This window comes from Chrysochloris asiatica, unplaced genomic scaffold (genome assembly GCF_000296735.1).
Source record: "Chrysochloris asiatica unplaced genomic scaffold, ChrAsi1.0 scaffold00162, whole genome shotgun sequence".
Taxonomy (NCBI): domain Eukaryota; kingdom Metazoa; phylum Chordata; class Mammalia; order Afrosoricida; family Chrysochloridae; genus Chrysochloris; species Chrysochloris asiatica.
Window position 1 is genome coordinate 3219288 of NW_006408680.1, and position 5478 is coordinate 3224765.

The following is a 5478-nucleotide window of genomic DNA, read 5'->3' on the forward strand; positions in this document are numbered from 1 at the left end:
AATTCTGGCTCAGCAGCCTTGTCTAGGGTTTCCAAGGCTGTAAATCTGCAAGGTAGCAGAACGCCTCATCTTTCTCCCATAGAACCACTCATGGTTTCCAACAAACTTTTGAAATTAGCAGCTCAACTCATAACCACAACACTACCAAAATTCCTAAAATGTGCCTTGAGGATCACTTCTGAGATATAAAAGGAGTAGATGAAGCAACCAGAGGTAGTAAGAGATAGAAGCCAAGCCACATGAAAATTGTCTAGGTACAGAAACTCAGGAGAAACAAAGACTTTCCAACATTGTTGCCAGAGAGAGAGAATGCCTTCCCCAGAGTCAAGGCCTTAATCCAGGTGTCTAGCCTCCTAATTGTGTGAAAATGCATTTCTGCTTATTAAAGCCACCCACATGTGGGATTTCTGTTATACCAGATCTAAAAAGCTACAACAGCTGCCCCTGGTTTCAGGCTGACTCTTGGTGAGCCTACGTGTGTAGAGTCGGTGAGATTTAAGAAGTAGATTGCTAGATCTGTCTTCCAAAGAGCATCAAGGTAGACTGGCATTGCCTTTTTGCTATAAATTGAGTTCTTAACCATTTGTGTCACCCAGTATCTTGGAAACATGTATTCCCAAGCAAAGTTTTTCTCTCCTTTTCCTTACTGATTGTCACTCTCTCGCACCATCCCAGGTTTCTGTGAACTGGGTCATTGAACCGGTTCTTCCTGGTCCAGTCATGGCTGATGAAATGAAACTGGAACAGATTAGAGTTTGTAAAATGTTGGTGTTCCAGAAAGAAGCAGAATGAACAGGATTATGAGCTGGTGCCCTGCTAGAGACGGAAAATCCCTCTTAGAAAATAAAACTAGCGTGCATGTTGCAGAACAACCACATCTCGGGAACCATTGAGTGGGAGACCACAGTGACCAGCTTAGAGAAGACAGCTGACCACAGTGCTTTGAATGTGTGTCAGTTTCAACTGTCCTGGCAGTAATCCAATCTCCTTCATCAGAACCCTGAAAGGGCTCTTACTACTTCTTCTAGTCTCCCATTCCACGGTTATGATCCATATTTTTGCCCATTGCAGTTATAGTGCTACTTCAGCCACATTTTATAAATTTGTTTCGGCTCTAATTTTGCTGCACTGTCCATGACTGAACCAGTTCAAACCAGCTGTGAGTGGATTTTCACACAACTATCATGGTCCAGCAGTTAGGATTCCTGGTTTTCACCCAGGTGTCCCTGGTTTGACTCCCAGTATGGTTTTTTGAGTCCTGGTGTGGCGCTGTGGGTTAATGAACCAGACTGTAAAGCCATTTGAACTTCAAGGTCGGTGGTTAAAGCTCACCAGCAGTTCCTCAGAAACCCTATACAGGGTCACTATGAGTCAGAACCGGCTCAAATGCATTTAACAACAACCTCATGTTCTGATAGCGAAGGGTCAGGCAGTATTTCGTTCTGTTGAACATAGGGTCGCTGTGCATTGGTACTGACTCAATGGCGCCCAACAACACCACCAGCATACTCTGGGAGACAAGTAGCCAAGGCCTATGATCGAGCAAGACTATTATCATATATAAACCTGAAAACTTGTTCCTCGGTCACGATAATCACAGACAAGAGCTTCTATCAAAGTCAGCAGCTGCCAGATGTTCAAATATGTATTTTGGTCAGCAATTTCCGGGACTGCTTGCCGGTCTTGGCACGCGGGATGTCTGGTCCGTATTCCCAAGGCAGTTGATAAAGCAGGATGGAAGGTGAGTGAGTTTCCTGATAAGACTGATTCTTCAGGTCCCTATTAAAACATCGCTCTTTGTACTGGCATTGTAGGAAGCTTTGACGAAACAAGGAGTTGACGCTTGCCACCCACGCGGCCAATTGCCGTCCAGACAACGATTGATGTGACTGTGTGGGCACTAAAGGCTTCAAGACTGATCATCGTGTGAAATTCGCCACTCACCTTTGCTGCTGTTGGAAGAATGGCCACAGAAAGGCATTCTGGGGCCTGAAATTGAGCTTGATTGTGCTGATGTTCAATATTTCATAGCAGGCTTGCAAAATGAAAAATTATCATTCTAAAAGCCTGAGATTTACTAAATGCTCAATTGCTTCAATGAGGTCATTATGACCACATGTATAGCTTGGATCGTTACTGAAATAATAAACTAGAAAGAATAAAAAGGTTTTTAGCAAATGTCTCCATAGCTAGCAGAACTATTAACCCATGAATGGCCGGAGCCAGCATCAAATTCACTTTTTTTTTGATTCCTTCACATTCACTCCCCTTCCCCTGGTAGAAATCCAAAATCCAACCAGTTGCCACGGACTCAACTGTGGCTCAGCGCAACCACATGATTTGCTGAGTAGATCTGTGCTACAGAAATGTTTCATGGATGAAATGTTTCAAATGTACATTGTAAGGTTTTCTTGAGACAACCCTAGTTGGGTTATACTACTAACATTTTTAAAGTTAGTATCTGCACACTTGGCAGTTTGTGCTGGGAGGGTTAAGAAATCCAAAACCTTTCAAAGTCACTCAAAGGTGATCCTTATTTTCCTTTTTAAGGAAATACCTCTTTGAAAAACATTTTTGTTCCCAGGTACCAAGAAGATCTTTAAAAGCCCAAATGATTCTCCTCTCTCACATGAGTGGAGAGGGAGGGAGACAGCTGGCCCATGAGTGTGAAGTGTCTTCTTTTGACGGAACGGGGTGTACTTTTCCACTGGGCATTGTGCCCAGCTCATTGCAAGTATTTATTCATTTTTTTAAATTGCTGCTTTTATTCCAGCTTCTGCAGAGATAATGGGCCACACATCCCATTATCAGAATGATTCTACTTTTCGAGTCTCTTAGCCAAAGTATCTGGAGGATAAGTGATATATGCTCCCATTCTCTGGTGGGTAAAGCATGACTCTTCTTGGTCCCCACATTCCAGATTCTGCCAAATTCAATGAACACCTGCTCTTTGCTGGAAAATATTAGTTGTAATGTCCTAAACATTCACTTCAAATTCACCTCCTCTCTGCTGACCTTTTGATTAGCAGCTAATTTAAGTCAATTCAGACATTGGAATTTTAAGTTAAAGAAAATAATAACATGGCACTAGACTAATGCATTGGACTGCAAGGTCGGTTTGAACTGCAAGGTCGGCAGTTCAAGCTCACCGGTCACACCTTAGAAACTCTATACAAGGTCGCTGTGAGTAGGAACCAATTTGATGGCATGTAAAAACAGCAACAACACACTAATTGAGAAAGTCCTGGTGTAGCACTGTAGGATAAGTATTAGTCTGCTAACCACAAAGTCAGTGGTTCAAATCCTCCAGCCACTACTGTGAAACCCTATACAGGGTCACAATGAATCAGAATTGACTTGATGGTACGTAACAACAACAACAATGCTTACTTGATCATGTAACCAAGGTAACCTTTCCTTTTCTTCACCAGGATCATTAGCCAGGTGAAGGAAAGCAGCAAGTGATTTCGGTTAATTCATCGGTGAGATGAAGAAGAGGTAATTGTGAAAATGAACTTTAATTTTTTGTTTGTTTGTTTGAATAAATTAGAGAATCTGCCATGCCATAAAAGATTTTGTCAGAATTACTTAATCCCTTTGGGTTTCAGATATATCCTCTATGAGTTTCAGTAAATAATATTTACCTTGCCTACTTCACACACATTCGTAATAAAGGTGGTGGTGTCATTAAATGCCATCAACTTGTTTCCACCTCATAGTGACCTTGTATATTGTTTCTGAGGAGCAGCTGATGGCTTTGAACTATGGATGAGTTGAGCCTTGCCATTTGCAGTTCAGTGCTTACCTTACACTGCCACACCAGGACCCCATTAATAATAATAGTACCGCTTATTCTCAGTCAGAAAATCTAGAATTATGAAAGTTTAATGATAAGCATAGTCAAGCAAGAAATCAATTTCTTGACCCTAAGACTAATAATAGCTAATTTGCCTTTATCCCTTTGATTCTTGATAGTGCAATTGAAGAGGCTACCTTTCCTATATTGTTGTTGTTGTTTTTAATTCAAAGCAGCAAAGTAGACTTTCAGCAGCGAGGTTAACATTCTATGGATGTACTGTTGCCTGTTGTAGTTTGTTATGCCTTCTTTGGAAAAGAAATAATGGACTAATTTGTTACTTACTAGTGACAAATGAACTGGAAGCTGTGTCAAGCAGTAAAGGCTGTACCAGGCCAATTTGCATATATAAACAGACTAGAAGAGTCAATATCATCCTAACCTCACACTTAGACCCACTTGGAATGGAACTGACATTATGAGACACCTATTAAAACTACGTAAAGTACAATTATTCCTTGGGGAAACTGGAAACATGGGATGTAGCCCAAAACTTGCTGACTCTCTTTAAACACAGGAAAGTGAAAAATGGGCTTGAAGGCACTGTCCTTGCTGAGGAAGCAAGATGCAGCAGCACGAGATGACAGTGTGGCCTCCGGGACGCCACTGGGAGATTCTCTCCTGAGAAATTCTTAGGATGCTCTGTACCCTTGGTCCTCTTAAAATCAGGGGCCAGAGGATTGTTAATCAATTCGGGGAAAGCTTGGAAATCTGCTTTCTGAGGAAGCAGTGTATTCGTGTAATTTAGCTGAGAAGAAAAAGACGCTAAATGGTTTTTGGTATCATTTAAAGACAGGAGCTTCGTTTTATGTTTTTATTATTTATGCATTCCTTCTTCTGCACTTAAAAAAAAAAAAGAAAAAGCACTTGCCAAGGAGTTGATCCTGCTTCATAAAGATTTCTGTGCATCGGAGTAGAACAGGGCTCCAGAGGGTTTCCAGTGATAGCATTTTCAGAAGCAGCTTCTCAGGCCTTTCCTCCAAGACACCTCTGAGTGTGTGGGTTTGAACCTGAAACCTTTTGGTGAGGAGTTGATCCTTCACTATTAGTGCCACAGGGATTCCGTCTTCCTCATGGTGAAGTAGCTTATCATTTGGAGATTCCACTTCATTCCACCATTCAGAATCTCCCTGTCTGTCTGTCCTCAGTTGTCGAATGTTGAGTCCACTACAGGAAGCTATACACATAGTCACAATTTTCTGAGCGGTAGAGGGCCATTACAGTCTGTCCTCACTGCTGGTTCTCTATCTCTGAATCACTGTGGAGCACTGTAGCTAGATAATTGCTCCTTGAGCATCCCAGTGACTTTGGTACTGTCCTGTTCAAAAGCCCTAAATAGTTGATGATGTAAATAAAGACTATATAGCCAATAGTTTAGATCTTGGTCCACCACTCATCTGTCAGTTTGCTGTACTGTGGTGGCTTACATCGTGCTATGATGCTGGAAGCTATGCCACCAGTATTTCAAATACCAGCAGAGTCACCCAGGTTGCAGAGATTTCAGTGGCTATTCCAGACCAATAGATCTGTTTTGGAAGAAGTGCAACCAGAGTGCTCCTTGGAGGCCAAGATGGCTAGGCTTCGTCTCTCATACTTTGGACACATTATCCGGAGAGAACAGT